The following is a 27,292-nucleotide window of genomic DNA, read 5'->3' on the forward strand; positions in this document are numbered from 1 at the left end:
ATGTCAGTTCATGGTTTGCTTAATTAGCCTCTTTGGCATGCACATTAAACAACAGGTACCATAAGATGTTAATGTAAAAACCTTTAAATGGTGGTGGGGTCAATCACTTTCCTTGAAGCAGGCTCAGGGTGTAGAGACGGTCGCTCAATTACCAGAAGGTTGGCTGCTCAATCCCCGCTCTCCCCAAGTCATATGTTGTTGTGTCCTTGGGCAAGGCATTTCACACACATAGCTTCCAGTGCGACTCACAGTGGTGTATGGAAGGTGCCAATGTTTGGTGGTGGTCGGAGGGGCTGTAGGCGCACACTGGCAGCCTCGCTTCCGTCAGCCTGCCCCAAGGCAGCTGTGGCTGCTTAAGTAGCTTACCGCCACCACAGTGTGAATGTCTGAGTGCATAAATAATGTATCCATTGTGAAGCGTCTTTGAGTTTCAAGAAAAGCGCTATATAAATCTGATGCATTATTATTTATTATTATTGAAGCAACACACTAAAGTGACATAGCATGTATGGTGATTATCTGATTGAAAATAGAGCTGTCGCATAGATTGTGGCCTTAGTTACCTTTTGGTTTTAATTTAAAATATGTGAGTGCATCCAGTCGAAGCGAATAGAAATGTTCAATTTTAAAATGTACCAACCATTCTTGAATTTTTGGTGTCATGAATTGAATCGATATTTATCGAATCATCATTTGAAAGATACACACAGCTTTAACACAGTTTAATTTATTTTCTGTGGCAGTATGTCAACAACTATGACAACTATCGAACACATTTGGAGTTATGTACTTAACAAAGAAAATAATAAAATAAATACATAAATAATTAGCCACCCTTTTCGCTGATTACTTTTTTGCACATTATTGGCATTGGATGGCTATTTTGAAGAATGTATCATATAAAACATGTTTAGATTTGTTTTCACCTTTTTTTTGTTAAGTACATAATTCCACATCAGTTCATACATACACGTTTTGACGCCTTCAGTGAGAATCTACAAAGTAAGAAGCCATGAGAATAAAATAAATGCATTGAATAAGAAAGTGTGTGTACAGTTTATGTATACAAGCCAAGATATGAGTCACACACCTTATATTAGATTTGTCACATTAAGAAGCATATGTGGTCTATCATATTTCCTAGGTTTTTAAATCCTGTAAAGCCTCCAGGGCATTGAGCTTAAAACATGGCAAATTGCATTGCATATCGAAGGGGGGGTTCCCCCCACGGTATGTCAAAGTGTAATCCCGTATTTAAACACTCTCCCCCAAGCTTTCTGTGTTTGTCCATCTGTGTTTCCACTGACTGCATCTAGAGGTTATTTAAAGACATAAACTGTGAGTGCTGTTTGTGAAGAGGTGGCTTTTGTATATTACATCTCTTTACTGCTGCCAAACTCTTTTCCAAATACAGTACTTGTTTATTGCAATGTCCACAGGCGTAGACGCATCCATGTTTAGCTACACAGAGTGAGAGACAGAGAGAGAGAGAGAGAGAGAGAGAGAGAGAGAGAGAGAGAGAGAGAGAGAGAGAGAGAGAGAGAGAGAGAGAGAGAGAGAGAGAAAGAGAGCGAAAGAGAATAGCTCTTAATCTTTCTAAACCGAATAAATGCCAAAGACACAGTTGGAGAAAGTACGACTGTCATGTCACACACTGCAGCAGGTTAGTTGGCAACTGATAAGTAGACTTTTTAACACGCTGCCTGTGCTCGCCAGCATGTCTGACACCAAGAACTGCAGTGACCACAAATAACACATCGGACATTTAGAGCAGACAGCAAACATTGTGGGCCTTGAAAAATATTTTTTAAGGTGATAGTGAAATTTCACAGTGGAATGAAGTGCCGATAGCAAGTTGCAATCATTGCCAGATTATAGCATGCTGTCCTGCAAATTAGGGTGCACTGCATCAGTGCTTAAATTAAAATTAATACGCCTTCGTTTTTCAACGGCGCTTACTCTTCTCAGCCTCTAACTGCTTTACTGCTCTGCATTGGTATAGTGTAATTATTTCACAGTGCCTGTAATGTTATTAACAAGAATAACATTTATTTCACACAATGCAATATTAAGAGTTATTCATCATCTCATATTGAGCAAACACAGTATAATACAAATACAGTACATGTTCACACAATAATTTGAGGAGGAGAAAACTTTGGAGTTGGAAATGATAAACCGACATAACTGGTGGCAGGTGTGTGTTGACCCCCATTTAACATGAGTTTGAATTCATAACAGGGCATAACCGAGTGACTCATCCGGACATTTTGGTGATTTCACAATTGGTTGGGCTGCTGTATACGATGCTATTCCAGCCCATGCACTTGTGCAACTATGTTGTTGTTTATACGTCCTCTCTTATTATTTTTTTTCAATTGAGTTGTATAGGTTTTAGGTTAACAGTGAAAAGAAAAGTTTTGATTGTCTTATTTTTGTATATCATAAAAATCTGCCATTTAAGCTTGTAGTACAAGAAAAATCATGATTCTTACAAATTGCAGTTCAACAAATTGAAAATATCGCTAGAAATATGCTGTACTACTGTCCACAATTAATCACAATAAAATAAATGCAGTCAAAATACACAACACAGTAATCCAACTTTCTCCATGTGCTATACAATTAACAGCATGTTGAGGTAATTCAAGAGCACCAGAACTAATCAAACTCGAGAGTCACCAACATCTAAACAGCGACAAAATGCTATTTTTCTCAGCACAGAACAGAGAGAACAATAAAATGTAATTTTAAGTTAATGTAAATATGCAGGTAGAAACATTCAGTGACATTTAATTGTTAGACTGTCTTAATGTTAAATATGTGTACAAATGATAAGGGAAACAAAGAACACTATATGATCACATTTCAGCAGTGCTCCAATTACATTGACTAATAGTGCACTTTGCAGAGGTTGCAATTGCAAAGTATCTGATCTGTTTGATGTTCCAATAAATGAGACCAAAAATGGCACAGCATTCCTTAGACAAATTGTTATCTCCTTCCCCCACAAAGCATACAAAATCTCCAATTGGTTACTGAATCTTTTCTCCTCAATGTGGCAAAATTCCTCATTGTCTTGTTAAATCTGAGGACGGGAAATCACAGAAACTTTGGGGAGGAAGGAAACAAAAACTGCTTTATCTCTTTTTCACCCACAATCCATCCAATTCTATGTGCATATTTAACATTCATGGGCATATTTCCTGCACTTGCAGTGCAATGTATGACTTTTGCAGTTCATTATACAGATTGATAGTTGTCATTCTTGAATGACTATAATGAATATGCCCTATCTGCACAAAATGTACCACGCTGAATCTTGACATTACGCCAAAGAGTCCCCAGAACCGCTTTCATTCTTCATTAAAATCTAATTTGTCTTTGGGAAACACTTCTAATTTCTTATGCATCATTTTGCTTCGTACGAGAAAACTCCATTAACCAGCAAGGTTCAAACTTATATGTAACAACAAGCACTATACCAAATAGGGAAAATAGGTATTAAAAAGTCTTCTAAAAATAGTCATCTATTGGTTGATTGTTCTGAAGATGTACTATGGAGGTGTCAAGAAGTCAGTTGATAATGTATTTCCCATAATCGGAATGGTAGCAATTGAAGTCTCGTAGTCATCAGCCAGTTTGACCTTTTGAATCAGTCAACACAATTATGAGAAACTAAGAAACATCTCAATCTTGATCAATGCTGGTGCTGAGTATCACCCCCCCCCCCCCCCCCCCCACACACACACCCTCCTTCTAGTTAAAATTAGGCTCCTCAGCAAAATCTGGCACATTTACCTGCTGGAATGTACTTATCCTAATTAATGTGCAAAGTCCCATCGTAAATAAAGGAAGGGTATAAATTTCACTATGTATTGCCAACTGTGGTTTTGGCTTTTTTTCTCTTTTTTTCTCGGCACAAAGGACACTTTGCATTTATTTGACCTCCTTCAATGACAAAACACACTGCGATCCAACCATAAAAAAATAGCAAAAACAGAATATAGCCTCAGAGAGGAGAAGTAGGATGTCCGGGGCGTGCTAAGAACTTGGTAGAATGCTGGAATCCCTTGTGAGGTTGCTAATGAATACCACCTGTTTTATTAGATATTGAAGACACTCTTAAGTTGCACTGACACACACACACGCACACACACACTTGTCTTTGGATCATCGTGGGGACATTTCATTGACACGATGCATTTCCTAGCCCCTTCCCCTAACCCAACCATCAAAAATGATTGCCTACCCCCATTCCTTACCCTAACCTCAACCATAATCCAATCCAAACCTAAACTCTAAAACCAAGTCTTGACACTCAAAAAGAGGTTTCGAGTTGTGAGGACCGGTCAAAATGTCTGCACTTCATAAAAATGTCCTCAATCTGTCGGTTAAAGACGTATTTTGGCCCTCACAATGTACTATGTACAAGTACACACACACACACACATGCACACAACAGCTGTTAATCATGACATAGAGTGTTTGATTTGAAGATTTCATTTAATGTCTCTTTCTCAATGTAATGTGGCAAAAAAGAGACAATTACCATACTACCGTTGTCTGCTGATGTAAATACCGCAACTTCACCTTTTTAATATATATATATAGTAACAGAACAGGACACCGACATCATGGGAGTAATGACAGCAAATACTGTACCCGGTACTACCCACAAATCAGAAACACTCTGATGAACTGAAGAAGAGACCTGCATGCAGTGATTATCCTTTGTTCCACCCACACGTTTAACACTTCAACGTAGAAATGACTGTTCAACACCATATAGTACACACACTTATAAACCTCTGTATTGTGCGGGTTCCACAGAGAAGAGGCAATGCAGTGCACCTCATGAATATTACCAAGAACTGGATCTGGGTCATTAATATGACACAGTCGTTACACTGGAGCCCAATTAGCAGTCAACACAGAAACTGGAATGTTCCCCTGTCGCAATACATAATCACTAAATCACTGGAACAGACTCCAGATCAGGACAGGATCAAATCACACAATCGCCGATACAGGGACCAATTATCACACAAATTATTCAGTGTCCTGATTAAGGACGCAGGTCGAATGTCACCTTCTGTTTTAGAGGCTCTTTTATTTAGAATGGTAAAAATCCAACAATCCATGTTCAATTTATGTTGCCGTGCTCGGCACTGGCGGAGCCAGAGAGGAGGCTCGGGTGGAACTGGTCCCCCCTCAAATGGGATTAGACCCCCTAGGTGCCAAATGATTGATATATCACGACAGTGTTGCCGCATCTTGCCAATGCAGCGTTTTTTTTTAGAGGCCTACTAATTGTTATGCCCCTCCTGCACAGTAGTGGGCGCTATTTACAACAAAATATTGAAATCCACCTCAATAGAAGTCCAGAGAAGAAGAATCTCCTGAGTCCCATCAAGATTTCACGATTTTAGCAATGTCACGTTGGTACACCCGTGAGACGTGAGTGACTGTTTAAAATAACTTTTATGTTCAGATACATTGTTTTTGACGGACATCAATAAATTAACGTTTTGAACAACCTAAAAATAAATGCATGAGCTGAATGACGAAGTGAAACGGGAAGCGGCCTTCCAAATTAAAAGCAAAGATTACCACGCAAAACAGTTTGAAGAATACTTAACACTTAGTGAGTGTGTATAAATTTCATTCATGTTAAACAATGACGTTTAATAATAGTTGAATAATTAATAAAGAGCACATTATGTCCAACAATCTCCTGTGTGATTAAAAGGACTTAAATATATTTCAACATTTAGAGACTGTGATAGAAATTAAGTGTTTATGAAACAAATTATTTTGCATATTATTTGGATACCCTGAAGCATCATTAAGCCCCCCCCCCCTTCCTATTTATAAAAATCTGGTGCTCCTCCATATTCATACCACGTTCCTCTCTCTCATCGTCCTGGTACCTTGCATACTCCACAACATGTCTAGTTGAGTAATGACATCTGCAGTGGCGGCTGGTGGTCATACAAGGATTTATTAGGAAGTATTTATTTGTAAATTCTACCTTTTGTTGCCTTTTCAGGCCTTTTCTGTCGCTGTTTGTTGGGAAAAGAAACCACAGAGTGACAGCAGAGAGTCGCCAAACACAACACTAGTCGTTTTTAAGAAAAACAAAGTTGCTGGGGATCGGTTAGGTCTCCAGATCAGAACAACGGAATGAAAAACCTGGAAAATGCTCAGATGGAGGGAGGTTGCTGATTCGCTAAAATGGGCATTTCATCAATATTGATGGTCCGTTAATCCGTCAATGACGGACACACGTTTTATGGACAGTTAACAGATGACGGGAAACTTCAATTTCAGGGGAAGCTGAGCTTCCCTTGCAGTCTTATAGCAATTGCCATTGGACATCTGATTTCTTGAGCACCACAACTTTCTCTGTGTATTCAAGACATGTGAGGGAGTCCCTGTGCTCAACAAAAAAACATCCCGTCTCCTGTTTTTCTTGAATTTGGCTGTTCTCGTCCCCAACCTTTCTCATCACAGCAGTTTTTAAAAAGACACGACTGGGACTGAGTGACAGGATATATTTTCCTACTGCTTGGTGTCATTTCGGAATCATGTTTTGTCGAAATCTGTCATGACCCTGAACTAGGGTATCCTATAAGTGATAAAAACAAATACAAAACCCCCAGGACAACATCATGGCAAAGAAGTTGGGGGCCGTACTAACATTAAACTTTGATGTCAAGCAGGGGGCCACAAAATATCATGCTGCAGGCCACAAGTGGCCCTCGGGCCTCAAGTTGTAGGCCCCTGCACATTGCAGGATTGTGCTGCATTCAGGGTAATACAGTTATCAAGGCTTACTTTCGCAGACATTTGCATTTCATTGCCTATTCAGTTGATGTCAGTTGGAGTTCAAGATACTATTAGCATGTGAAACCTGAGGACAATATATATCAATATAATAATGAGATAATAAAAATCGCTTTGCTAAAGGGCACCTTAATGATAGTGGTGAATCAGGACAGTAGCACCTTCTCAACATCAGATGTGAGACTCCCACATCCTTCCAATCACATCTCAGTGAGTGTGTCTGTACCCTGAAGGTCACTTGTGCCTCTTTTACATTTATAGCGACAACAAACACGTTCGTATTCCCTCTGAGAGCCTTCTCTCAATTGCAGGATCATGTAAATTCATCCAGTACTGTTATCTGGAGGATGTTTTAGGTGCACAGTGACAATAAACAAAATGCGGTTTGACAGCGAACCCAATTTCTTGAATGGGACACAATGATGGGCGCCATATGGGTCGTCAGGAATAAATCGAAAGGCTGAGTGATAGACAGCAACAGAGACAGTCTATAAATAAAACCACTACAATCTAGTGCAGATGGATAGGTGCTGTCTTTGATGCTCTTTCGACAAAATCATGCTGTCCATTTACAATGACATTTGAATATTGTGCATCTTGCCTTAATCCGAATCAACCTCTTTAAGTAGCAATTCAGAGCAAGTATAAATTCAAGAGAAATGTGACTCTTTAGTACTAGTCTGGAGTCCTGGACTGCTCCGGGTTTTATTCTGGAACACTCTCGCAGTTGAGTTAGGAAGTCAGATTGAATTTAGGAATGTAACCTAATTGAGATCATCAAAAATGTGAGTGTTTTACTTCCACAATTGTTAGGAGAACTTACTAGTATTACATACAACCTGCCTGACACATGTGAATATGCTGCTGTTGTTGAACATCACCTTGCATTGTAAAAGTAAAAGCATATTTTTAAAACGTTTAATCCAAAATTATCTCAATTATTTATAAAGTAAGTATTATTTATTTGCGTTTCTGTCAGGGCATTTGTTTTGATAAATAATGTTGGTCACCAATGGAAAGGTAAAGTGCCATTTTATGCAAAACACAAAAATTGTTAAAATTGTTGTTGTAAATAGTTATTTATTGGCATGTGTTTTATTAGGGTAAAAAATCCTAACAAAGTATTGCTTTCTGTATTGGTATCTTTGATGCCCCCAAAAAAGTAATCGGCATTGTATCAAAACCTAAATTGTCTGTTATCACCCTAGTAGACTGTTTACACCAACGTTTGAAATATTAAATAATTAATAAACTACAATCAATACCAAACCAAAGTAAAATCAAAGAGTAGAATTTTGATCAAATTATTAAGTTTGTGATTTCATCTGAAAATACATTGTCATACTGACCAATTTTTCCCCCCTTCCAGTCATGGTTTTATTTAGTAATACATGCAAACCAACTGCGTAAATACCCCTTAAAAATGAATGAATGAATGAATGAATGAATGAATGAATGAAATGCAAATGTATACAAAGAATGAGAAAGGGCCACTGTCATATTATTACACTCAGAAATATATACACAATTATTAGAGGTGTATGTATTGAAATATACTGGATATATTGACAACATTCACTCCTTATACTGCAATTGTTAGAAACAAGATGTAATCATTTTAAGATCAGATTTTTCAGAGCATATACCTGCACAAATCTGCCACATTAGGCCTAAATATACCAAATCTGGGAAAATGAACATTCTGGTAATGTGTTCATGAAAGGGAAACAAAATGTGACAAATGTGCTAAATGTTGTAAATGTTGTCTGCATAGGGATGGCCGTGGTGCTACGCACACATGCACAGACAAATATGCACTCTCTCTCGCTCTCTCTCTCTCTCTCTCTCTCTCTCTCTCTTTCTCTCTCTCTCTCTCTCTCTCTCTCGTCCCCCCAGCCCCCCCACACACACTCACTATTCTCATCAAACATGATTGCCTACATCTCTGTTCTTTCGCTTGACTACTTACAGTGCCCATTAATCAAATGCAACGCTTTCATTCATGACAAATAGCACCTTCTGACACACAGCTGCCAGTTTGGAAACAAGGGCAAAGGTTTCATTACATGCAGTGGCACATGTTCAGGATTGATTCTTGTTGCGGTTGTGGCATATTATCTGCAAATGTTTCTATGTCCGCACGTAGAAATAAAATAAATAGGAGAAGTGGTCACACATTTTTTCACTGCACGGTCCGCCCATCCTTTCAACAAAAGCATCATACATGCTCATGCCAAGAATTCCTCTCCTCATGAATTTAATTAAAATTATCAAAAGTTCCTCTCCACATGAAATTTTATTGGTATGATGCAGAGTGATGGCTTTTTCATTAGAAGACTAAGAAAAGAATACCCTTGATTGCAAATTCTGGAACTTCCATTTCAAAAATATTATTGGAGGTGGAGTGTACATGTACACATGCATTTGATAAATTCCCGGCACCCCACGCCATCCCATACACACACACACACAAATGCTGAAAACAGTGGTTTCATAAGTGTTCAATCCGGCCAAAGCTTTCAGTGAACACTTGTATATGGTCTGAGGGCTAGAAATCTGTGCCGAGCCAAACGTCTGGCATGGAATGCGGCGTAACTTTGTGCATGGGCGAGTTAGGCGTTGTTTTGGTATTTTCGCAGACACCGCCGCCAGACGCGGTTTAAAACGGGCATTTTGTGCAGTTGTGTGAGTGAACACACCCAATTTGATTCGCCGCCTCCCCTCATTCACTTTATAATCCGCTCACAAGAGGCACACAGTCTGTGACATGAAAGAATGGAAACTGATTTGCTCGAGTCCATGTCCATGAGGTTGAAGCGCAATTACGTTTATTTGGAAGTTGGAACTGCAAGCAGACCTCCATGGGTAGATGATTTTAAGATGGCCAGAGCCACTACAGATCAACGCTGTGAAATGAACACTTGGAGACCCCAAGAGACCGGACGAAGACGGTAATAATAATAATAATAATAATAATAATGCATTCAATGAATTGATTCCTACAATTCAGATGGTTTGATACACGATATTGCAACTAGGTGTTAAACTAAGGCGCATTTCTTTATTCTCTCCCCCACATTTAGAATCGCAACACACTGACAGCTCCTGACACACGGCCTTGACCTGAGCAGTGAAAACAGACTAGCACCATAGAGACAACTTGAATTAAATCACGTGAAAGTCGATCCATGTCAGATCAAAACTATCTTGGTAGGGCAGCCTTGCCTACATGCAGGTGCCAGGATGAGTGACACATTAGGGTCATAGACCAACAGGGCGAGAGGGTAGTGAGTGAAATCCATTAAGACACTGACAATCGCACGGATAAACATGTGCGTATGTGCGAATAAGAACACAATGGGTGGATACTTGTGACAATGTCTCTCATCTGAAGCTAAATACCTTGTCACAGTTTAAAGCTGTGTTAATCTACACTACGTTAACACAAATACTAATATATAGTTGTTCAACACATGGGTGTTACTCGTGATGGCAAAATTAAGCTTCATGAAGCACTTGTGATATTTTTTGACTCCCCTAGATGGTGCTCTTGGTTTAAATATGAAGGCTAGTGCAAAGGAAATTGATTACATTTCCACTGCATCTTTCAACCAAGTGTGCCATCTAGAGGAGTCAAAAAATATCACAAGTGCTTCATGAAGCTTCATTTTGTCATCACTAGGTGTTACTCTCCCGGTACAACAGCTTTCACCTAACCATCCATCCCACTTTTCCTCACCATGGTGTTATGGAGTCTATCCAAACTGGCTTGGACTAATCACCCATCACCTGATAGGCAAACAACCATTCGCACTCTCATTCACATGTGGACAATTTAGATACTTCAATTAACCTAAGAAGCATGTTTATGGTATTTGGGAGAAGGAAGCCATAGTTTCCAGTGTAAACCAATGCAAGCACTTGAAAAAAAAACACAATTAATGTGGAGACTAACCCTCAATTAGATCATTTAAGGTATTTGTCACTATCTTTGTTGATATTGTGTCACTCCAATAGCTGAAATACGTAAATTGCCCCTACTTGCTGAGGTGTGACTGCTGCGTGATAATTATGTTTTCCTGCGGCAAATGAGCTTATATTTCTAATGGCTAACTTGTAAGGATTTTATGAGTGCAAAAGATCTGGGCGACATACTATATTTAGACTCTATTTCTGCACCCATGGGTATGCAGAAGCCACCACTTTGGGAGGGCAAACATACAGTATGTCAGGCTTACACACGCCACCACTCCTCTGGCAAAACATTAAATCCAGCAAATACATTTTGATGAGCATGGTCTTACATCATGAGTTCCTGTTTTGTAATGACTGTGTGGTAAAAAAAAATAAAAATAAAACTATATGTGGATCTGTGATTTCATCTATCTATCTATCTATCTTTTAAACTGCGTCAACAACCAAAATAGCTAATTCAAAGTCTAGTCCACCCCTGCATGCATTTACATCGCACCTCGTGCCAGACTTGTGCTAGGACCAAATATAGAACCCTATAGGCTACTTGGGATTCAATTACCCTCATTCCTGCAGAGAGGATGTAATAAACTTACATGTAAACTGTAATATCCAGAATGAGTATATTGAAATAAGTAAATGTAGCTACATGGTGTGTTTGATGATCATTGTTGGTGTCCACTGACAATTGCAGTTCATCAACTATCTGCAGATGCACCAGTCATGGCTCTACAAATTATTTTGTCCTTAAATTCCTTCTGTCTGTAAATCCACGGTGGACAACAGGAATGTAAAGACAGCTCTTTGGATTAATTTTTTTATTTTTTTTGCCTTTATGCTTTATCCTTACAGGGATTTAAATGCCTTACTTTCATACATCTGGGAAATAAAGGGAAGTACCACAACCTAGCCCTTGACCATTTCACATTCCATTTCACCTCCAAATAAGCAGCAGGAATTATTGTGTGGACCTGAGCCAGTAGCACTTTAAACACATGAAACCCAACAGCCCCAACAGAGTGAATGCCTCCTGCTCAGTGCATATGTATAAAAATGTCTTCATGTATGTGGTTGCGTATTTATGATGAACTCATGCAAACGGTATTATCAGAGCTATCTCTAGCTACATTAGTCCTATCTCGGGTGACGTCATTTTAATAGTGTGAGACATTCTTGTGAGGCTAAAAGAGAGAAACTGGACTTGCAGAAGAAGGTACAAATTTGTGAGTCAAACCGGGTGGAATGTGATATGAATGGTAAAAAGTCACTGGTCTTGACTGAATTTATGGATGGAGTGACAAACAGTCCAGTTTATTACTTTTCTAAATCTTAATTTAGGTACATGTGTGCTCAGCGTAAAAACAGATGCATCTCAATTTACGTTCCGGGCAACTCTAGTTTACCTGAGCGTTCCGGCGGATATAGCTGCCACGCCCCCTGTGCATCTGGCAATTTGGCAACAGAAAGGAGACTGCGCTCGGCCCCAAAACGGGCACATCTTGAATTTTGCACAGGGGCAAGTCTGGTTTGGTATGTTTGTGAATTTGGTAGACACATTACGCCTCGCTGAGCGTTCCGGTGCACCGAGCTGCCTTAGCGCATCTGGCAATTTGGTCATAGAAAGTAGACTTTATTTTAGACTCGGTAAAAGACAGGTCTAAATCGTAGCTCGGGTGCTTCTAAAACAATTTTGATGCGTTTGGTCGAGGCGCAGGCAGACAGATCGGCGCATCGAGGACGTGTGTAGTGAATGTCATCGTATTTCAATCTCAATCTTTCATTCTCATCTCTCGAAGCCCAGCGAGTCAATTTGCTTCCACAATGACAAATGCAGCGTGCACTCCTACCACCCTGATTTTAATGCAAAGGAATGATGTCAATACGATTGGCCAGGAATAGGCTACAACAGCACAAATGCCCCGTTATGCCGGATTCTACCTGCACAAAGTCTAGGAAAATACCAAAAGAAAGAAAACTCCACGTATGTGCACCGTTAGACTACGCTTTGTGCTAGACTTAAGCTGGGCACGAAAGTCTTCAGTGATGAAAATATCCAAAGATGTATTTTTTTCAAAGAAGGAAAAAACACAAGCAGCCTTTTCTCATTGTTAACCCCACTGAACACACATCTACAGTATATTCTATTTAATCCACTTATGTTCTGATAAGTGTAGTGCGAGAGAAGGGGGTAAAACGAAAAAAGACAAGTGATCCCTGGCCTCTAGAATGACAGAATAGCACTTTTATTATGTCGACCAGATTATTTTCTAAAATGGATTGGCTGAGCTGCAACACCAATTGATTAATCCATCGACATCCATGGTGGAATGTGCTGCGGCTGTCCCCCTGCTCGGCTGTTCTTCCCTTGGACACAACATTCAGACAGACACGCTGGAGAGGATGACTAATGAGTGGGGCGACTGCAGATACCGATCATGTCCATCTGTGTCAGGGTGATGTGTATAAAACGCTTGCTTTCGCCTGGTTGCTGGAGATTATAATTATGCTGGCATGAGCACCATCCAGTCGCATCTACAGGTGCTAAGTAGGACTAGAAACAAATGTTCAGAAAAATGCAATACAACGCCTGTTGGTGCACACGGCTGTATTCATTTGCTACCGTCTTTGCGGTATAGCAGTGACAATAAACGGCAGCAGTTGACAACTCTGACCACAACACTCTTTTCAAAGCAGTGCAGCTGTCATCCATTCAGGTGAGCTTTTATCACAAACAGATCAGCCGCTTCTGATGCAGGACTCGCCACAGAATGCCGGCAGCCATCGTGTCGATGTTATTATTAGCTGAAGCTAGAGGGGAAATAACAAGGGTTCAACAAAGATTACACAAACTAGATGTATTGAAGATCAGTCCGTGCTGGTGTGGATAAACAATGGATATGTCATGCTTGAAAGGGTGCCAGGCAAGGTTGTTGGTGCTATGTAATAGTATGTAATAATAGCATGGGTTTTATTGGCTTTATTGGTGAGTGCAAGCTGGCAAATTAGAGCTGAACGCTATATGACCATTAATTATGTAAATAAACTAAAATAATAACTCATTATGTAGTTCATCAACGTAAAACGATTAGTCACCTGACAAGCGGAAGCAAATGGATTAATTGATTAATTAATGATTGGAATTACGGACAAAAAAGTCGAATCATGGGCTTAGGTAGGTTTAGAGCATAGGTGACAAACACAAGGCCGGGGGCTAGATCCGACCCACCATATCATTTTAAGTGGTCCGCAAAAGTGAATCATGTGTCAACTTCCATTACCCTTGAAAATATCTGTACCAAAATTGTAAATTTTTAATAAAAAAATTAATAAATAATAACAATGAGATTTTGCAATATTTTTTGTTACCATTTTTACAGTAACTTCAACAATATGTCCTTGACTTCAGATTTCAAAACTAGTAATCTATCAATTTGTTGTGCATTATGTAGTGATGCGAAAATGAAGCTTCATGAAGGCTATGCAATATGTGTTTTACTCCTCAAGATGGTAGTCTTGGTTCATATATAAAATAGAGCTGTCAAACGATTACATTTTTAAATCAGATTAATCACATCTTAGAATTTTAATTAATCACGATTAATCGCTTAATTAAAAAGGCTTTTTATCAACATGTTTTGCTCGCCAAATTTAAAGAGCACCTATTATGGGTTATTTTTTTCGTTATGAGGGTGTCTTCGAAAAAAAATATCCATTGCATACCCCCCCCCCCCCCTCCTTTTCTTATCAGTTAATTACTAGCATAATTTAAAATGGGAAAAAATTACCCCTAAAGTTTGACATGAACAAATATTCTGAATGTCATATGCAAGCATGTATTAAATTATTTACTTTAAAGCATGTAGTTATGTTTAATGCTCAAACACAATCTGTGCTACCTTTAACGTAACCATCTGCTGTCAGCTAAAGGATCATCTGCGGTCAAAAGTGTGATTAATCTGTGTTAATAACATGATTAATGCGATATTTTTTGTTATTAATTAATTTACTTTGACAGCACTAATATCAAAGCTAGTGCAATGGAAAGTGATTCAATTCCCACTGCAGCTTTAATCCAAGAGTGCCATGTAGAGGAGTAACAAAATATCACAAGTGCTTCATGAAGCTTTCATTTGTCCATCACTATTATGTAATAAAACGGTAAAATAATTAAAACTTTATTGGGTTTCACCGTTATAACAGCCCTCTGAGGGAAGCCTCAGGAAACAAAAAAATAGTTTGATACTGAGAATGGTTTGTTTTCACCGTTGAAGGTGCAGTATTAGAAAACTACATTGCCTTATTATTTATATAGATTATACTTGTTTGCAAAAAATATCTATATGAAGGTTAAGGGGCCTGTAATGTTGTTGTGCTGTGATATTTTATAGTTGTAAATGTGAAACATGGTATCGTAATAAGACATAAACATGCAGTATATCTTTTCATGGTCCATGCTGGTGTTGTATTGATCCATTCGTCCACCCCTGTCATCAGTTTAAGGCACTTTCATTTACAACCTATCCTGTTATTTTGTCCACGTCCACACTTTATTTTCCCATGTCCAACATTTGAGCTTCCAGCTCCTCCCGGCATTCAAACCTGACAAATTGATCCAAATGTCTCCAAGACAGGAGGATGGGGAACAGAAAACAGATCCATGTAATTGCACTATTGTCATGAAATAAACCCTCTTGAGACATTTCATAAGCAGAGAAGATGGGAAATATAGTCGTAGCTCTATTATTGAAACGAGTCCCTGGCAGTGAAAGAATTGAATGCTAATGGTGTTCTAAGACGGGCTTTGTAAGATTAATCCGATTTGAGAAATGATCATTTCATTATATGGCCCCAAGTGTTGGCCCTGATCTGAACCGGGCCACAGGCTGAAGTGGGAAATAAATGACAAGAGTGTAGGAAGCGAGCATGGGTATACAGTAGAGTATGTCAAGACCTCTGCTCTCTCATTGCTATGTTCCTTTTTATGTGACAACTTCATTAATTTCCTGATATGGTTGCTTGGAATGATTTTTAATAGATACACCAGACAACAGCAACTAGATAAATTGGACTTGAAACAGATGTCTGAGGAAGAACTGTCTTGGTGTGAACAGCAGGAAGACTCTTTTGGTCTCTTAACTGCACCTGCTCAAAGGACAACGCCAACTATATGGAGGGCTAACATAGCTCTAATAATTAGAACAAAAAGACCATCATCGCCTCTACATTTTAAAGTAGTTAAGATGTTTCCTTTGGCAATAACGGAAATCCATTTTGTATGTTGGCCTACAATTGGCAAAATGAATCATGTGTCTTTGTACCACTATGCATCATCCTGTGCCACGTTACTAACTGCAAACTTGTGAGTGTGTGGGGAGAAATTATGGTGGTCACCTCATTGCAGGAAAGCTGTAAAATACGTTCTAAGTTAAACAATAAATTGTAATATGTCCCAAGGTGATGTCACTCCATCACTGAATGTTTTTCTTGCAGCGGATGACAGATACTCGCTACATTTCTCACATGATGAATAATGAGATTCATTCTTCATGTGAAAAGTGACAGCTACCCCAATTGATGCATTTACCGACAACAGTGGTTTATGGTTTACTGATAATGACAGACATATAGCCTGTGTGTGTGTGTGTATGTGCAAGTGTGTGTGTTTGGGAGTGTAGATGTGAATAGATTGCATGCACGATGAAACAAGGGCAGCTAACTATGACATACAAATAGGTGTTGAAATTTTACTTTTTAAATAAGCTGTTATACTTAGAGGAACAAACACGGTCTCCTCTTTTTATTTATTTTTTTTATTCCATGCTAAACGTATTCAATTACAACCTTATGGGTCTGACTCTGCCCACTGTGTAGCACAGTTGTGCTTGAACACCAAATGTTACAACGGAAAGTGAGACATTGAGCTGGTGAAAAAAAGATTCAGGAGCAACAACTGACCAATGTAGGCACACATCTCAAAACATGTACCACAATTTAATGTATGATGCTGCAAGGGAGGAAAGGCTGCCTTCTATTTCAGCACCCCAGAAAGGAAAGGCTGCTTTCTATTTCAGCACCCCAAAAGGGGGACAGCTCCATCACAAGGAGCCATGGAGGCATGGAACAAGTGCCTTCTGTGTAGATCCAGGCCATTCCAGGAAGATACAACATGACAGGTGATATCTGACGATTAACGACCAGTCATGTGATTACAGCAGTGCTTCTCTTGAAATACAAACACTTTCATATCAAACAAGCCTATTTAAAAGTCGAAAAATAAGCGCTCTACCATACACTCAAATTAATTTGGCTTGCTGCAGATTGGTTGGGTGATGAATAAATAGCTGTTGCCTACTTTGCATTCAAAGGGTGTACAACGTGGTGCAGTCTACAATTCAATGGGGGTGCCTACGATTCTTATTGCCACGTTTTTCCTATGCCGCACGTGAGCTTATAAATCTTCCCGATCCCGCGGGAACGCATTGAAAAGCAGCAAGACTAGGGACGCGCGGTGCAGCTTTTCAAATCATCTGCCAAGTCAGTGCTTCCTTCAAGATTGCATGATCATATATCGTCTGAGACCATAAAGACCGCCTTGTTGTTAAAGGCCGATTTCTAGGCACTATACAGTTTGCCTTTGCGATGTTACAACTGTGACATTTGTAATATAATTTGCCGATATGTGAGACGTGAGACAGGCAGAGGGACGCAAGCGCGCGCGCACACACAAGCACACAGACACACACACACACACACACACACACACACACGCTTACTTGTTCATACATGTAGACAGCGATCCTGCAGTTTGAGGCTTTTTTAGGGCGATCCGTCTTTTTTGTCAAAGCACAAAAAAACTGCATGAAAAAAAATCCGCAATTCTCAGGCGAGCTTGCACAATCCGAGGCTATTTAGCCACACTCTTATGCCAATAAGCATTCCATCCAACAGTCCAGGTCTGGAAATAACTCTCAAAATGATGGCGATATATCCGAAATTGCTCTTTTCCACGATGCTCTTTGCGCTAAGGGACCCACAAGTGCCATTGCTGCAACTGCTCGACCCATTAATGTCCCACGCTTGCACACTTGTTATTCCTTCAGTGCTGTAAATGTGCAATATGGATAAATCTCCTCATATGTAGTTCAGCTTCCACATTGATGCATCCTGGGGGTGAAGGGAGGGGGGTCCTTTTCAATGCATATCAGCATCCATACGTGGCATTTCTTTAAATATCCTCTCACTTGTTAAAATGTCACGTCTCATCAAGTCTTTATTACTTTTAGCCGTCAATCCCACGGAATTTGAATAGATTTGATCGAACAGCTCATGTCGCTTTAGAGTTTATATTGTCCCTCAAGATTTATGGATGCGCAGAAAAGTCTCACACGGATGAAACGTTATGCTGAAGAACAACTTCAGTCATATAGAATGTTTTATTCCCGACGAGTCCAAAAGGAAAATCATGCGCGATATTGACAAACGGACATCAACAAGGAGTGGGGGAATCCAGCAATGATCCACAAGAAGCCTTTTATAACATCACATTCGACGTCAATTTTCGTTTCCCTCACTAAATACTCTCGTCTCCTCCGTGCATTGATATCATCATGTGCAGACTGGACCCAAGTCACTGAAGAGGAGCTTGACTCTGCGCCACACGTGCGTAAATCTCTCAAAATCAAGTCTCACCTCTCCACTGAGGCGATCCAAACACCGTGGCAGAGTGCTTCTCATTCAAGTGTCCTATCTTTCCTTCTCCTCCTCACTGGGCTGCAAACGCTTCGGGTTTGTGACCACAAGATCCGACTTGCAGCCCGCGCATGGAGGCTTGAGTGAAACGGTGATGTGGAGCATCCCAGAGCGTGTTCCGGACGGTGCAGCACAGCGGACAGGCGTAGAATTGATAAGCAGTCATGTGGGGTAACCTCCCTCTGACAAAGTGCTCCCTCAGTCACCGCTGCTGAATCAGGAGCAGAGCGGCAAGACGCTGTTTCTCTTCTCCTCCTTCAGTCGACATGTTGCTCACTTTAACTTGCACTGCTCCCGAAACGGCTTAACTCAGTTTGAAAGTCACACATTTACTGCAAAATTTGTGTTACTTAATAGCTTTGGTTATGGGTTAAATTCCTTGTTTGAATGTGCACCAGTGACATCGTGGGTGAAAAGAGTTTGAGGCGCTGTGAATACGTGAGATTGGCCCGCTAATATTTCGAGCAAAAAGGACACGACTGCCACCTACCGAACCCGCTCGTCGTTTTGCTGTGCTGGGATTGTGCCGCGGGCTCTTTATGTAGAGGACATACTACATTTTACTTGCAGAGATCTCAGATTAATACTGTATATCTAGTTGAATTTGGAAATGCCTCTGGACACAGTAGCTGCAACAGGTACAAAACACCCTCAAAAAGGCATGGGGTTGATTTGTACAACATCCATTTGGCTCAGGGATCTTGATACAACCATGACTGTGATTTTCCTGTGTTTTGGTGAGTCCACTTGTGGCATAGATGATTATTAATAAAACCTCACCACATCCAAGTACATTTATGAGACATCACCATTAAATAAATAGTAGCCTTTAGCTCTCAACAGTAAAATCAAACTCACTGATGTTGCTGATTCACCAGTGGTGTTGTCCAGCGTACACACGGGTATGTGCATGGTGTATACCCACTTCTTTTTCAGTCAGCATTGCACATATTAATTTCTAAATCCCCTGATCAACATTCAGTAGCCTTTATGCAAGCCAAATGACCCATTTTTTTTACTCAGGTGAAGCCAGGGTCCACCCTCCTCTGCCCCTAATTGGCTGCTACCACTTGCTTTCGCTGATTAGATTGGCTAACTTTAGGCATGAGGACTGATGAGCCAATCGGAGGCAGGGTAGAGCGGGTTATGCCGAGGAAAATAATCCTTCAAATAGTATCCTATTAATATTATTATTATTATTATTATTATTATTGTTATATACAAAATAGTGGCTCTGGGTGTTTTGCTCAACGGAAGCGCTTTGTGCTCATACATCGGAGACTTTATCATGGTGTGGGTTCGATCCCAAGGCTGGGCTCCGCCGGTTACACACTAACCTTCAAGTTGATTTTAATGTTAAAAAGTTAAAACACAAGAATGGAGACAAATATTTTAAGATTTGGCCTAAAACAATACAGAGGTCTAATAGTGGCTAATTTTCACTTCCGCTTTTTTCCCCGTTATTCACTAAATAATGTTTTACAACATTATTTATACTGTATATTTGATAATACATTTCATGATAAATACATGTTACATCAATTTGGGCTGCTTGTGTTACCAGTATTAACTACAAACTGCTTTTAATTAATCCAGTCATGATAATTCTATTATTGCAAGCAAGTACATTGACAGAATTTTTCCAAAATAGTATGCTTTTCTGGACTACTTAAGTAAGACCCATAAGGTTGTAATTGAATAAGTTTAGCGTGGAATTAAAATAAATGAGAAAAAAATTAGTAATATATCCACTTCTCCAGGGACCACTACACCACTGCAGAACACATATTATTCCCGTCAATAAATATGTTTTATTTTATTAATTTTTTTAATCTTGGATCTGCACCAATAGCTAATGAATTTCTCTCCAGCAGATGGTCCACACATCCACAAATGCTCAATAACAAATGAACAGCAAAGAAAAAAATAACTATGTGATGGGGAGAGGGGTGGAGGCTGTTATCATTGCATATCATTATTGTTAGTACGACTGTAGCCATCACATCCCCACCCTACTGTATAGCAGCAAAGGCCAAACCTTGCTCACATATTACTGCTCATGTCTCAACTCGCACTATATATACAGCAGCACAGACACAAACAACGCACACATACATCAGCATACTTCATGCTAGATGATGTGGGGACACATCTAAATGACAGAGTAGAGATATGTCCATCCATGTGTCAGCGTTTGATATTATTTTCCTCAAAGCTGAACAGCGTTGCATCATTCATTCGTCTCCATAACTGTCCTGACCGTCACAGTGTCCCTGGCATATAAAGAGCACTGACACGCATTATTCAATACTATCCCACACTATATATTTTTTTGTACCTGGTTCTCAGAAAGCAGCACTAATGGATGCCATTTATGTACAAACTAAGATTGCTCTTTCAAATGCTGAACACAGTGTGACAGAATCTACGTTCTGTTTGTGACGAACGAGTTCTGAGCTCATTTTCTTAATAGCAGACCTGATGTCAAATGTGTAATTTTGCATCAGATATGGATTTCTGGTGGCCAATCTTCCTGGTTCTTGTTTTATATGCACCATGGGAGCCATCAGTAAGAGCAACACACTTCATCTTAGTTTATGTGGCTTTTGAGAAAATAGCATCTTTACTGGAGGAAACACTTAAGTCTTTAAAGTGATGCCGCGGGATGCTCAATTAATGTTGCAAGGATCAATCAATGTAATCACTGTTTGGTTGCATCTATGTGTTAATCAGCCAATGTCACGTCCACACTTGCATATTATGTTTGTCAAAAGAGTTCCTTGGCTTGAATGACAACTCGATGTTGATGTCTATGTCCTTAAGGGATGGTAAATAGGTGCACTGGACGCCAGGTGACCTTGTTTCTTGGAAGGGGCAAGACATACAAGTCTCTTGGGGGAGGTTATTCCTGAAGTGGCAAGGGCAAATAACCTTCTTTAAAGTCATACTTCAGCATAGATTATTGGTTATACTCTCAGCACCCTCATAAAGAAACATATTGCTTGACTTTAACAATGTGACTTCCTAACACGAGACTGCATCCAACTTTTAAATGATACATTTTCCCCACACCATGCTCTGCAATAATTTGATGGTGACAACCCTGAAATTGTGACGTTTCGACAGAATGAAGAAAACGCATCGCTGTGGCTTTCGGAGATGACTCAACTCACGCAGATCTCTTCCTTTTCCTCAGAGTATTATGTTGTCAGAGCCTGAATAATATATGTGTTGGGATGGAATTAGATAATGTAATAATCGTGTTGGGTATGCCATGTGGGTTTCAAGCAGAAGGAATACTGTGCGTTTCCCACTCAACTCTAGCTAATCAAAATTGCTTGTTTACTCTGCCAAGATGGTGTTTTAGCTAAAAGAAAGAAAAACAAATTGCCAGAAGGAGAGCTGTTTGAACAAAATACATATGATGTTAGGGGCTTTTTACATGACTTTTTTTTAAACAATCATTTACATATATATATATATATATAATAAAAAAAAACTGAAGATGACCAAATTCTGTGTATATATACAGTACAGGCCAGTAGTTTGGACACACACACACACACACACACACACACACACATCTCGTGCAATGTGTTGCATTATTCTCATTACTATTTACATTGTAGATTCTCACTGAAGGCTTCAAAACTAAGAATGAACATGTGGAGTTATGTACTGAATAAAGCAATGAATAACGCAAACACATTGAATAAAATGTGTGTGTGTGTGTCCAAACTTTTGGTCCGTACTGTATATTTCACCCAAAAGCAATCAAATAATACAAAAACAGTGCCGTAGAGAAAGCTGTTAGCCCAACAGTGATTGAGGCACATTACTGCCACCTTAGTTTGGAGTGCATATACTGCAATGAACTTCAGGGTGTATGCACTGAAACGTGATGTCCGGACCGAACCATCTCTGAGTTTGAACATCTCGGAACTGACCTATACGCAAACGATGAAACAAGGAGTAAATACAGTACCTAGCCTGGTTGGCTTTGTAGCTTGCTGTGCCAGCCAAAGAAAGGTTTGCATAACATTAGCATTAACAAAAAGTTCACACAATATCCATAAAATATAATTTTTACTTAACCTTGGAGTAGACAAAGACATGCCGGTTCATTGTTGAGGGATTCAACTGACTTTGCAGAAGATCAATGACTATAGCTTTGTTCTGAGTCTGCATTTGTCTGCAGTTAGTTTTGAGTAAAGAACAATGCATTTCGAGATTGGGCTTATAGCAAAATACCTGTTATTGGACAAAAGGACCTTTTCCTGGGCTAAAAATGTACAGGTGTTCCAAGATATAAAATAAAGTATGGAGGGTGCAAAACCAGCAACTTGACGTTGCTGTCCTACTGACCACCATTACAAACTTGTATGCTAAGAAAATAAATTGAACTTCTAAACAGGCAGCATGGACGAGTAGTTAGCACATCCAACTCACAATGGTAAAGTTAAGGTTTCAAATTCGGATCCCAGCCTTCCTGTCACAGTTTGTGGGTTCTCCCACATCCTTGCATTGGTTTTCTTTGGGTACTCTGGGTTCCCACTACATTCCAAAAACATGCTTGAAAGGATCATTGAAGACTCTAAATTGCATGTGTCACTTTGCTCTGTGATTGGCTGCCAACCAATCCAGGGTGTAGCTTACCCCACCTTTTGCCCTAAATCAGCTCTGATAGGCTCCAGCAGATGGATAGATGGATGGATGACTTCTGAATCAATATTCATTCTCAAACCAAGTTAACATGATTTAACTTTTGATTGTTGGTGGGATGGTGGTTGACTAGTTAGGACGTCTACCTTGCAGTGCAGAGGTCATGAGATCGATTCCGAGCTTCCTGGGTGGAGTTTGCATGTTCTCCCTGTGCCTGCGTGGGTTTTCTTCAGGTACTCCGGTTTCCTCCTATTCCTCCAAACATGCCTGGTTGGATTAATTGAACACTCTGAATTGATGGTAGGTGTGATAGTGAGTGTGAATTATTGTTTGTATGTGTGTGCCCTGCCATTGGCTGGCAACCAGTTCAGGGTGTAGCCCGCCTACTGTCCGAAGACAGCTGGGATAGGCTCAAGCATGCCAGCGACCCTTGTGAGGATAAGCGGTTGAGATTATGGATTGATGGATGGATAACTTTTGATTTCAGTTTTGCTCCTGGATGGGCGTGGCTACTGGAGCACAAATGCCGTACATGTAAACAGAAACTCTGAATATAATAATGTGTGTTTGATGATCATTCATTATTCCTGATGTTGTTTTGGAAGTATGAACCAACTCATTGCTGCTGTTATCATGCACAGTTCAGAGTCAATAAAATGATGTAGTCAGGTGCAGGAGAAACAGTCGAAGTGGAAAGAATGTGGCTGTGGGCCTATTCTCTCATGCTATTCTTGCCATGTATAGACCCCCCCCCCCCCTCTCTCCCTCTCTGTCCTTTTTTCAAGGTATTGGAAATCGCAATGGCTCTTGTAGCCATTTTATGATCAGAAACTAGAAATTAGAACAGTGGAGCTTAACCTTGATGGAAGCACTAAACCCTGCCAGTTTCGTAAGCGCATTCATCAAACCAAACACTTATTGAAAAGTAAAATTCAAGACATAGGTATTGGGTTTACTGGTGAACCCTACACTCTAAAAATTGATTGGTTATTAAAAAAAAAAACAATCTAGTAGGTTAAACTCATATTGGCTTGATTAACCAATAAATTGGTCAGACTTTGACCATTCCGGGTGGTTACTGGAGAGTTGAGTTCACGCAATAACAACTGTGACTATAGAGTCCTATTGGTAAACAATAGCCACACTTGCCTGTTGTCACATGATCAATATGCTTTTGGACATTATTTCTGGGACTTCTACTATGGCTCTTCTATCATGGGTAAGTACGTTTAGTGTTTAAATAGTGTTATTTTGTCATGTTTAATTTATTCTGAGCTCGTTTTTTTTGTCTTAAATGTCTGACTCATGCCATGCTATTTAGTTAGCTAGCTTCCTCCCCCCAAAAATGAGTTCGCAAGCAGTTTTATTTTGAAATATACCGGATCTACCTTGATGCCGACACTCGACTTCCTGTCCGGCTCGTGTACTTTCTTCAGCTTGCCAGGTCCGGAAAAAATAGAAAGCTTGCGGAAACTTTATTTTGTCATGTTTGATTTATTCCGAGCTCGTTTTTTTGTCGTAAATGTCCCACTCATGTCATGCTATGTAGTTAGCTAGCTTCCCTCCCCAAAAAACAAGTTCGCAAACCTTTTTATTTTGAAATATACCTGATCCACCTTGATGCCAACATTCATGAACATTTGTAGGGAAAATGTTTTGCATTTATATTTTTGTTGAGGTCAGTACAACAAATGCTGATGTTGATGGTAAAGACTGTTGAAAGCATCAATCGATGATTATACATGCAGTCAGTATCCTTATCACATCAGGGAGCTTTACCATCTGTCAGTGATGTGCTTTGACATGTGAGGTGAAATTAGCAATAGCACATTAAACACATGGACAAAATCTAAGTACTATAAGTACATGTGAATGGTGTTATTTCTGCTCTGATGAAAACTATTGATGACATTGTTTTTCATCTCCCCAAAAATCAATTCAACATTACGTGACAAGCACTTAGGATGACTCTGTTTTGAAAGACAGTGACCAACACAGGGTCCGTCTCATAGGAACATTGAAGCATACTTCCAGTGGCCACGTAGAGTTGTATATATATATATATATATATATATATATATATATATATATATATATATATATATATATATATATATATATATACACATTTAGCCATCACACATTCATATTTAGTTTGAAGTGTCTTGTGAAGGTAAGAGAATCTCATTTAGAAACAATATATTATATATTGCTCCCATTTATTTTTCTCCTGAGCAACAGCATGAACATGAATCATCAAATCAGTCTCCTTTTTGAGTTTTAGAAGAGCTCTTAACAAGATCTTATACATTTCTCAGTGCTTTCTCAATTAGCGATCGCACACAGATATATTCCTGCTTGTGTTTGTGGAATTTTGCATTATTTTGAATATATTTGGTCTCCTAAAGTACACTACAAAAATCAACTGACAATTTGTGCAGAACCAAGGTTTTGGTTACAGTTTTTCTGTGAGCAAGTCTGGCGAGCTGCTCTGTATCTCTGTGGATGCATGGGTCCTATGTGTGCTGGTGGGCGGGTGGACCCCAGCCGCCTGTTTGCTTGCTTGTTTGCGCGGCTGAGTCACGTGACGGCAAAACTGAAACACAAGGGGCCGGGGGGAACAAAGTATGCCTGCAAGCGAGCTCAACATTGGAGGAAACCACAACAGTGCATACAAGAGCAAAAATGAAAGTACTGTATTGCTCTCATCACGCTTGTGTCAATGCAAGATTGATACTTATTATTGATATAATCAATATATGTATGAAAACTACCACTTCCTGAAAAGTGAATTATTATGCGAACATATTAAGACTTGTCATGGTTTGAAATTGAAATATATTTTTTCTTTTGTAGGTTATGCAGTGATTTAATTGTGGACTTGGTTTCATTTTGTGTTTCGTTTTCTCCATTTTGAGTCTTCCTTGGATGAATACGTTACCTTACCCCACCACAGACCCCAATAAGCAGTTGAGGAAATCACCCAAGGAGCAATAGCGAGGAGATGTTTACTCCTCATTATCGTATTTTCACGGATACGTTAATTAATGATGTGTGTCCCAAATTAATCATCTCTGTGTGTGAATGATTAAAATCACAACACATGTCGACTTTATGCTTTATGTTTTAAGTGGAATTAAATGAATGTCAAACATGATCAACTTTTTTTGCCTGCACAATTGTAAGAATATTACAGCAGAGCCAATCATCACCCTCCGCTCACCTACGGATTATGTATTTTAAACTGCAAAGACCCACATTGTATTGCACTTTAACAAAATGTTGTAATATCTTGCCTATTTGCACAATTTGTCTGCTATTTTTAATTATTTAATTATTTATTATGTAGTCTAGTTTGGTGTTTTTATACAATGTCCCTTTTTAAATTGTGTGCCGAAAGCTGCTGGAACAAATTTCGTTATGCTTGCACAATGACAATAAAGATTCTTGATTGCACATGTTGACAAAATTGAAAACCAAATATTTCTACTGCAATTGTGGCAGTATTAAGACTAACACCAACTGTTTCTGAATAGAAATAAATTGTATTCACTGGAATTCTTTTTTTTTTTTTTTGTGGTCATTATCAAGGAACTTTTTTTTTTCTCTCTCTCGCCGTACTACAATATAGTGTAATTATACATCCACTACAGTAGGTGGCAGTGGCGCTCTCTGAGACTTCGGGTTGGGGCTTTGCAAAATATGTTCTTCTTCCTGGGAGCACAGAATCAGTCCGCTATCATTTTCAATTTGTCTGTGTTTGAAATGAAAACACATTTTCACTTTATTCATTTAATGATGCACAACAACATACAGTATCACCACTGTATACAATTCAGTACAAACATGACCTGCACGGAGTGAGGATCTGGGAAAGACAACTAGTTATAGTCATAGTTAATTTCCTGTTGTAGTGTCAAAGACTTAGCGGAGGTTCTTGAAGTTGTCCACACATTAAAAGGGTTCTTTTTTTGTAAATCTACCTGACCTTTTTCTAAAGAATTAGCTTTTCAAGCTGAGTGTACATTTCTTATGCGAAAACATGTCAATTTAGTGAACT

At 39.4% G+C, this 27,292-nt stretch overlaps 1 protein-coding gene across 2 annotated transcripts in view; it reads right to left on the reverse strand.

The window, feature by feature from the left end:
• The window catches only part of lrrc4ca (leucine rich repeat containing 4C, genome duplicate a), a 135,093-nt gene that overhangs the window by 42,651 nt on the left and 65,150 nt on the right, over positions 1-27,292 (reverse strand). Inside the window, exon 1 of one of the 2 annotated variants that reach the window (XM_086074417.1) lies at positions 17,595-18,981. The exons of the other annotated variant lie outside the window; for it this stretch is intronic. The gene's annotated coding sequence lies outside the window, so the exon portion shown is untranslated. Of the gene's footprint in view, positions 1-17,594; positions 18,982-27,292 lie in introns of those variants that run through there. 2 annotated transcript variants of the gene reach the window in all.

The sequence above is a fragment of the Leptonotus elevatus genome, chromosome 4 (assembly GCF_054856555.1).
Source record: "Leptonotus elevatus isolate MCC_2025b chromosome 4, RoL_Lele_1.0, whole genome shotgun sequence".
Classification (NCBI taxonomy): Eukaryota; Metazoa; Chordata; class Actinopteri; order Syngnathiformes; family Syngnathidae; genus Leptonotus; species Leptonotus elevatus.